Source organism: Erinaceus europaeus, chromosome 10 (assembly GCF_950295315.1).
Source record: "Erinaceus europaeus chromosome 10, mEriEur2.1, whole genome shotgun sequence".
Lineage (NCBI taxonomy): Eukaryota > Metazoa > Chordata > Mammalia > Eulipotyphla > Erinaceidae > Erinaceus > Erinaceus europaeus.
Window position 1 is genome coordinate 95,142,110 of NC_080171.1, and position 10,195 is coordinate 95,152,304.

Consider the following 10,195-nt stretch of genomic DNA (forward strand, 5'->3'; position numbering starts at 1 on the left):
TTCTAGCATTTGGTAATACGTGTACTTAACTGTATGTGCATCACCTGGCCCCTGAGAATGACTTCTTGTGGGTAAGTACCATGTATGGTCTTTCTTTCTTCCTTTTTCTTTCTTTCTTTTTTTCTTTCTTTCTTTCTTTCTTTCTTTCTTTCTTTCTTTCTTTTTAATGTATTATCTTTATTTATTTATTGGATAGAGACAGCCAGAAATTGAGAGGGAAAGGAGTGATAGAGAGGGAGAGACACAGAGAGACACTTGCAGCTTTGCTTCACCACTTGTGAAGCTTTCCCCCTTCAGGTGGGGAACGAGGGCTTGAACCTGGGTCCTTATGCATTGTAACATGTATGCCCAACCAGGTACACCACCACCTGGCTCCGTATGGTTTTCTTAATGTGGCACCAGGGGCATGAACCTGGGCTTTTTGCACATGGTAAAGCATGTGTTTTGCTGGGTGAGCTATCCTCCAGCACCAATTTTTGTCTTTAATTTTAAAATGGGGAAGTCTAGTAGGTCTTGGGATCAGACAGCCCCCAGTTTTATGTCCTAATTTGGCACTTAGGCAAGTAATATAATCTTGTACAGCCTCAAAGTCCTCATCTGTAAAATGGGACAGTAATAGTCATTATCTTTATAGAATGATTAGAGAGTGTATAAATCAACATTGTAAGAAATCAACACATGCTAATTTTAATAAGAGTTTGTAAAAGCCCTTTAAAACCTACCCCCTAAGGCTAGGGAATTGGATCAGCAGTAAGGGATAGCATATATATGCTGCCTAGCATAAGAGAGGTCCTGCATTTGATCCTTGGCACTGCAAAAAAAAAAAAATTAAATAAGACAGAATGGTGTGCCATACACCTGGCCCAAGTTCAGCCTGACCCCCACCACACTGGAGTCCCACTGGTGCTGTGGTGTCATTCCCTTTCTGTCTGTGTCTCTGTCTTTCTACATGGTAAGACTGACCTGGAACAATGATGCCTCTATGAAAGGGGGGGGCTAGAAGGGAGGGAGGAGGGAGGGAAGGAAAGAAGGAAAGGAGTAAGGAAAGAAGGAAGGGAGGAAGGAAGGCAAATGCATGTACACCCTGGTCTCTTTCTCTTGCACACACACACACACACACACACACACACACACACACACACACACAATTGTTCATACACATTTTATAGATGTAAAAATTGAGAGATTTCATGCAACCTGATAAGAGTCCTAAATAGAGGTGACTAAGGGTGGCTAAGTTGCTTTACATCTTTACTATTGTTTCTTTTTTTGTTGTAGATGGAGCTTCACCACTTCAGGCTGACTTGGGACTTTTTCAAAGACAGAGAAAAGGAGAGAGGGAAAGATATAGCACCAAAGCTTCCTCCAATGCAGTGGGGGCTAATCTCTAACAAGGGTCATGTGCATGAAAAAGGAGGTGCACTGTCCATCTGAGCTGTCTAACCAGTCCTTTGTCTCTCTTCTTCCTCCCTTTCTTTCTTTCTTTCTTTCTTTCTTTCTTTCTTTGTTTCTTTCCTTTTTTCCTTCTTTCCTTCTTTCTTCCTTTTTTGCCTACAGGGTTATCGCTGGGGCTGAATGACTATACCACGACTCCACTACTCCTGGAGGCCATTTTTTCCCATTTTGTTGCCCTTGTTGCAGTTGTTATTGTTGGATAGGACAGACAGAAAGAAATTGAGAGAGGAGAGAAGACAGAGAGAAGGGGAGAAAAATAGACACCTGCAGATCTACTTCACTGCTTGTGAAGTGACCCCCCTGCAGGTAGGGAGCTGGGGGCTCGAACCGGGATTCTTACGTTGGTACGTTGGTCCTTGTGCTTTGTGCCATGTGTGCTTAACCCGCTGTGCTACTGCCCAGCCCCCTCTCCTTTCCTTCCTTTCTCTCTTCCTCCTTTTGTTTCTTTTTTTCCAGAGCACCTGGTTTATGTTGGTATGAGGGATTGACCCTGGGGCCTGAGAATCTTTTTGCATACCCATTATGCTATTTTCCTTATCCTGTTCTTTAAACCTTCTTTTATCCTTTTCTTTTGTCCTTCCCTTGCTTTCCCAACTCCACTCAAACATCACTGAGATACCTGAAAAATTTCCCTCTTGCCCTCCTTATGAAAAGTTGAGACTCAACTGGTCCCCTTATTCCCTTTTCCCTACACAGTTTTATCTGTGTCTCCCAAGACATCCCCTCCCTGAGGTGTTCTGGCTGCAGATTTATTTCTCTTTACCTGAGCTCCAGGAAAACAACTTGATGGAGTAGAGGGGAGGATCTGTAGTCCTGAGTCTGAATTCAAACTTCATCACTTAAACAAATACTTAACTCTCTTAATCTACAGCTGCCTCAAATGTTATCTGAGAATAACTGTTATACTTTGTGATAGTGGCAAAGATTTGTGACCTATGTTAAACCCTTGGTGCAGGGGCCTGGTGCGCCATAGTTGTTCAGTAAGTGCTTATTGCAATTCTCTAGGTCTGTTTTCCTTCTAGGGTGGCAAGGAGATGCTGAGGCTTCTGAAAAACAAAACTCAAAAGATGGAGTCCAAGGGGCTGGGAAACAGCTTGGCAGCTGGAGAGCTAGGGAAAATTCAAAGGTGGCAGAGATCAAAGCCTAGATTATGTAAATCACTCCTTTGTTCCTTGAAATTTGAGCTTGCCTTGATGTCTCCTGGGGTGTAAGGAGAGACAAACTCACATCATCTGTATACAGATAAGCCAAAACACCCAGAGTGCAAGCATGCACAGTAACTCAGATACATAAGAAATATACCCTACAGTTCACACACACACACACACACACACACACACACACACACACACACACACACACACACAAACACACACACATTCATGGGCAGGTATGTATGCATGCTCACTGGTACATGTGTATGTATTGCACACAAACTCACCTACGTGGTCAGGCAATCATCCACAAATTCACTTGCCAATAAACATGTGTAAATACACAACTGTGCGGGCTTATGAAAACACATATGTGTGCACAGGCATGTGTATGCTCATTACAAGTCGACACAAGCATGCACACAGATGCTTGCCCATGTGTGAACACACCTTCTTCTTTTGATCCCCAGCTCAAAATAGAAGCGTAAGATGTAACATATGTGTCTCTCTGTCATTAGGAGAGAGGAAGCTTTAGAAGAACTGCTTTGCAAAATAATGTAGAGAAACTGGCAAGAGCTTCAAGCTCTGCAGAGACTGCAGAGATAGGGGTTGTCCAGAGGCTGGGTAAAAGTGAACAGGGCATAAGACAAGATTCTTAGGGGAGAGACCTGACATCTAAAGCCAGCAACCCAAATTAAAAAAAAAGGTTTTGTAGATGAGAAAACACAAATAGAACCTGAACTGAAATTGGCATATTGCACCAAAGTAGAAGACTCTGGGGTGGGTAGTGGGGGAAGAATACAGGTCCAAGAAGGATGACAGAGGACCTAGTGGGGGTTGTACTGGTATATGGAAAAGTGAGAAATGTTATGCATGTACAAACTATTGTATTTACTATCAAATGTAAAACATTAATTCCCCAATAAAGAAATCTAAAAAAAGGTTTTGTACCAGGAGATCCCAGACCTCTTGACCACCATGTCTATTCACAGCTAAGAGAAGCTTGACCTAGACACTTAGCATCTCCAATAGACAGTGTTCTAAGCTTGAATGTCAGTTAATTAATTTCTCATTAATGATTTTTAAGTTTTTCCCTTTTTGTTGTTTTATTGTTGTTGTGGTTATTATTATTGTTGTTGTTATTGATGTCATTGTTGCTGGATAGGACAGAGAGAAAAGGAGAGAGGAGAGGAGGGTAAGACAAAGAGATGAAGAGAAAGATAGACATCTGTAGACCTGATTCACCTCTTGTGAAGCGGCCCCCTGCAGGTGGGGAGCCAAGGACTTGAACTAGGATCCTTATGCTGGTCCTTGAGCTTTGTGTCATGGTTACGCTGCGCTACTGCCCTACCCCTGATTTTTAACACCTTTTAAAATTATTATTGTTATTATTTTTGCCTTCAGGGTTATTGCTGGGGCTTGGTGCCTGCACTATGAATCCACTGCTCCTGGAGGCCATTTTTTCTTTTTTGTTGCCCTTATTGTGTATCATTGTTGTTACTATTATTGTTGTTATTGCTGTCATTGTTGTTGGATAGGACAGAGAGAAATGGAGAGGACGGAAAGACAGAGAGGGGGAGAGAAAGACAGACACCTGCAGACCTGTTTTACGGCTTGTGAGGTGACCCTCCTGCAGGCAGGGAACTGGGATCCTTATGCTTATCCTTGCGCTTTGCGCCATGTGCTTAACCCACTGCGCTACCACCTGGCCCCCAAGAATTTTTAAAAATTGTTGTTACTAGTCTCCATTTTCAGACTGGGGAAACTGCCTTTCCAAATCAATCCAGATGTTGGCTTCACTCTTAACTTCAAAGTATTTCTCTAGGCTTGTTTGGATGCTGTCTCTAGATTCCCTATTGACTGGCCTCCTCTTCTTGTCTGGAGGCTCTGCTGCTCTTCATCTGTAATTTGGAGCCTTTGCTGTTCTTGATATGTCCACAGGATGGACCTCCACTGCCCTTATTCACCACCATGCAGGAAGGACAAGAGTCACTTACTAGTACTGATATTACTATATACTAAAGAAGGTTAATACAGGCAGAATGAGGGTGGCTGGGTGTAAGAGTAGAGGGAGAGGCAGATTAAAACCTGTATCTTTAATCTCTAGAGGGGACTGAGCAATGATGTACCTAGTATGTGTTACAATCAGCAAGGACCCGGATTCACCCTTAGCCCCCACCTGTAAGGAGGAAACTTCATGAGTGGTGAAGCAAAGCTGCAGGTGTCTCTCTCCCTCTGTCTTGCCCTTTCTGCTTAATTTCTTTCTGTCTCTATCAAATAAATAAATAAATAAATACTATAGCTCTTAGAGAAGTGACTTTTGTCACAACTTTAGTGAGATATAATTAAGAAGTAATAAACTACACATATATTCAAAGCATGCATATGATGCATCTTGACACATACACATGTACATGCAATACACATATCCAAAAAACCAACATAGGAAATCAAGACAATAAACATAATCATCATTTCCAAAAGCAGAAAGTAACTTTTAAGATGAAACATGAAGCAGAAGTTGAACAGGTGATGGGGGAGACATAGGGGAGGAATATTTCAGACAGAAGAGACCGTAATCCAAATCCCTATGGAAAAATAAGGCATGTTTCAGTGGAGAAACGTAAAAATTCTCCTAGTGGCTGGAGTGGGGGTAGGTAGGTAGGGTAGAGAGGAGCAGAGAGAAGAGGGCAGATGAGTTATGAGGGATCAAGTAACTGAGAGCCTGCCCTGGGTCCTGACCTTGAGATATGAACCTTTCCCTGTTTCTCCACTCTGCCACAGGTTTGCTTGGTACCCAGGATGAAGGCAGACAGCACTCTTTCTTTTTCTTTTAAAATATTTTATTTGGGAGTCGGGCAGTAGCACAGCGATTAAGTACAAGTGGTGTGAAGCTCAAGGGCCCGTGTAAGGATCTTGGTTCAAGCTCCCGGCTCCCCACCTGCAGGGGAGCCGCTTCACAGGTGATGAAGCAGGTCTGCAGGTGTCTATCTTTCTCTCCCGATCTCTGTCTTCCCTTCCTCTCTCTGTTTCTCTCTGTCCTATGCAACAATGATGACAACAATAATAACTAGAACAGTAAAACAATAAGGGCAACAAAAGGGAATAAATAAATATTTAAAAATATATATTTTATTTATCTATTGAGTAATGTGAGCAAGGGAGGGAGAGTGATGTAGAACTAGAACCCTACCCTGGTGCAAGGCATTTACTCTACTCACTAAGCCATTTTCTCAGCCCACCCTTTCCTTGTTCTTGAAGAAGTTTAGAATTTGTATATAGGCTGAAGGGGAAGGCAAATAATGGCAATAAAGTAGATGAGGGATATAGCTTACTGGGAGAATGCAAGTTTCACAAATATGAGGCCCTAGGTTCAATCCTTGCCACACTCAAAAAGTAACAGTTGAATTTGGGTTATGAGGGTTGGGGGTGAGGCCAGGAATTAGTACACCTGGTTGAGCATACATTGACATGAACAAGGTCCCATGCTCAAGCCCTCAGTCCTAACTGACTGGGAGGAAGTTTCAAGAGTGATGAAGCAGTGCTACAGGTGTCTCTCCCTCTCTCTGTCTCCCCTTCTGTGGAGAGAGACCCACTGTCTGGGAAATCCAGACCATCATCTCCATGAGAGTCTGAAAGGGTCAACCGGGAGCCTCCTCCTCACAGGAGGGGTGGTAGACAGGTCTTCACTTGACCCCATGACCTTATGATGGGTGGAGTTTTCCAGGCTGGGAACCTTCCTGCACATGCTTCCTCATTCCCTTTAAACGAACACCATAAGTTACCATATATGGCCAACTGAAACCCATTGCAAATATCCTGGTTTTGCTTAACTGCCCCCTTCCTGCCTGCCCTGAGATGCTCATGATTCACCTTTAGAGAGAAGCCTACCTATGCATGGCGAGCTCATGACCAGACCATATATGGTAACTTCCCAGAAGTGAACAAACACTTGATAGGCCAAGACTTAATCCTGTATTGTGTGTGTAGCTTAATGATCACCTTAACCTTTTCCTAACCCTTGGGTATATCTACCTGCTTGTACTCCCGAATAAATGAGTTGTCTCTCTGAAGCTTCTCCCGGAGGAGGTCATGTGATTCCTCTCTGCGCACTCTCCCTCGTCAGCAGGGTTCTCAGATGCCCCAGGGTGGCCCATCTCCCCCCTCACCCCGCGGTGCACAGAGGAGAAAGGGCCCCCACACCCTTCCTTCTCAATCTCTCTCTGTCTCAATCAGAAACAAAGAAAAAAAAAGAAAAAAAAATGGTTTCTGGAAGCAATGAATTCATTGTGTGGGAATCAAAACCCAGCAATAACCTTGGTGGCAATAAAAATAAGTTAATTTTTTTTAAAAATTGGATTAGAAAATATGTGTGAGTATAAATTTTAAGCAGGTGTTTAAATTTTAAAAAGTGATTTAAAAACCCCAAACTATATATAAATTTTTACAATATATAATGATTTGCAAATATTACGTATAACTAGGCATAAAAAGTGTCTGGAAAACATGCACCTAAATATTAATACCTGAGTAAGTAGAATTATGAATGCCTAGAAAATATTTACAAAAGAATTTCAAAAGTAATTTTTAATTTTTTTTACAGATTTTGCAATACAGAATGAAGTATATATGTTCAACAAAGACAAAGAAATTGAGAGAAAAGGGGGAGGTAGAGAGGAAGAGAGACAGAAAGGCAGACGCAACACTGTTTCACTGTTTGTGAAGCTTTCCCTCTGCAGGTGGGGACCTAGGGCTTGAACTGGGTTCTTGCACGTTGTAACATATGATACAACCAGATGTGCCACCATCTGACTGCCATACTACAATTTTTTAAATTCATGTCAGCAGCCTGGCTGAGATCCCAGAGTTAAGAATGAGTGCTGCCATGAGTTCTGAAGGGTAGTCTCTGGAAATAGGCTACAGGAGTCGCCCTGGATAAGTGGGATGCATTGGATGGACCTTCTTGTGGTGCATCCCGTGAGTACCCATTTATTGGGGAAACTGACGATCCTTCCTAGACGACTGAATCCACATGGATCTCAGTCACTTTCAAAGCCAGCAACAAGCAGACATCAGGCTCAACCTGACGCTGTTGACTGGCTACGGAAAAAGGGCAAACGCTAGAAGAAGTGAGAGCCCAGCTCTCTTGGTTCATGAAAGAAACACTTCTAGTATTTATCCTTCTCCTTCTGGCTTATCTCACATCCTTCAAGTTCTATCCAAGTTGTAACAAAAGAGAGTATTTCATCATTTCTTACAGTGTGTGTGTGTGTGTGTGTGTGTGTGTGTGTGTGTGTTTTACATCACAACTTCCATACTACTCACTTATAGGTGGGACTTAAAGAAAGGGAAAATGTTGATTAAGACTTCATTAGATTGAGCACTCACGTAACCGTGTGCAAGGACCTGCTTCAAGCCTCCTGTCCCCAAATTCAGGGATAAGCTTGATGAGTGATGAAGTCATAGTGTAGATGTCTCTCTGTCTCTCCCTATCTCTCTATTTCTGAGACCCTGGGTTTAATCTCTGGCATTGCATAAAATAGAGTGATGTTCTAGTGCCTCTTACTCTCTATCTCACTCTCTCAATTAAAAAGAAAAGAAGGGGGAGTCGGGCGTTAGAGCAGTGGGTTAAGCACAGGTGGCGCAAAGCACAAGGACCAGTGCAAGGATCCCTGTTTGAGCCCCCGGCTCCCCACCTGTAAGGGAGTCACTTTACAAGTGGTGAAGCAGGTTTGCAGGTATTTATTTTTCTCTCCCCCTCTGTCTTCTCCTCTCTCCATTTTCCTCTGTCCTATTCAACAATGACGACAACAATAATAACTACAACAATAAAAACAACAAGGGCAGCAAAAGGGAATGAATAAATAAAGAAAAGAAAATAAGGCTCAGGGAGATAGTACAGTAGTTGTGCAGAGGACTTGTCTGCAGAGAGGTCCCAGATTTAATTCCCAGCACCACTAAGAGCCAGAGTTGAGGGTGCTTTGGCTTTAAAAAAAAAAAAAGAAAAGAAAAGAAAAAGAAAGATAGAAGAGGAAGAAATAATAATAAATCCAAGGAATATAATTATACATTTTGAAAATCAACTTTGAAGGGCCAGGTAGTGGTGCATCTGGTTAAGCACTCACACTACAATGTGCAAGTATCCAGGTCCAAGCCCCTGGTTCCGTCCTGCAGCGGGAAAGCTTCATGAGTGGTAAAGCAGGGCTGCAGTGTATCTATGTCTCTCTCCCTCTCTATCTCCCCCTCCCCTCTCAATTTCTCTTTGTTTCTATCCAATGATAAATAAAATAAATAAAAAAAAAGAAAATCAACTTTGTTGAGAACTTGTGCATTTTTAGAGTTATTGGTTGATACTGCCAAATTGTTCTTCAGAAAGGCTAAACTGAATTGTTTGCAACATACAAGTATTTCTCACACTGCTCTGTTACCAAAAATATTGTATACTAGCACGTTTTTCTTCTAAAGTTGGTGAGTTAAAGCACAGTATCTCAGTACTGCTTTAATTTGCACTTTTAATAATTAGTAAGGTTGAGTGTTTTTCATATTTATTAGCTGTTTGTATTATTTTTACTTTCATGGATTTCATTTGCTTTCTTTTAAACATAAAAATAATTGCATCATCTTTTTCTAATTATTAAAGCACTACATCTTCACGGTAGAAAAATTAGAAAGTATTAAGTATTAAGAAAAAACATTTAATCAGATGTCCAAAGTTAGTCATATTGTGAATTTTTTTTTTTCCAGATGGATTAGAAACAGATTACAAGATTAAGCGCACATAGCACAAAGCACAAGGACCAGCATAAGGATCCTGGTTCAAGCCCCGGCTCCCCACCTGCAGGGGAGTCGCTTCACAGGTGGTGAAGCAGGTCCGCAGGTGTCTGTCTTTCTCTCCCCCTCTCTGTCTTCCCCTCCTCTCTCCATTCCTCTCTGTCCTATCTAACAATTAAGACATCAATAACTAAAAGAATAAAACAACAAGGTCAACAAAAGGGAAATAAATAAATATTTTAATAAAAAAAGAAACAGATTACAAAAAAAAGAAAAAAGAAAAGATTACATATTTTGAAAGTCGAAATAGAATCATTCACTGTATAATTTTATATACTGCTCTTACATGTATTATAGAACATTAGTTTTCCTATTTTAGGTAGTATTTTTAAAACATGATTTTAATATGTACAGAAACATAGTTATACCATTATTTACTTGATAACTACCCTAACAGAGACTTTTAGGCCCCTCTTACAGTTTCATATACAACAGAACAATTTTATCCTCTATTTTTAAAAATCATTTTCTTTTAAAAGTTTTTTTTTTCTTTCAGAAGGAGAGAGAAACTAAGAGAGAGACCAGAGCACTGCTCATCTCTGGCATATACAGTGCCAGGGATTGAAACTGGAACCTTATGTCTGCAAGTTCTTTGCTCTACTGTTGAATTATCTTTTAGGTTTATTAGCATAAATTCCTGGAGACAAATTTTATAGATAAGAAGACAAAAGACGTTTTAAAAAATATCTATTTAGAAAGAAAGAGGAAAAGAGAATGAGAGAATCATTCTGGCACATGCATTTCCAGGGACTGAA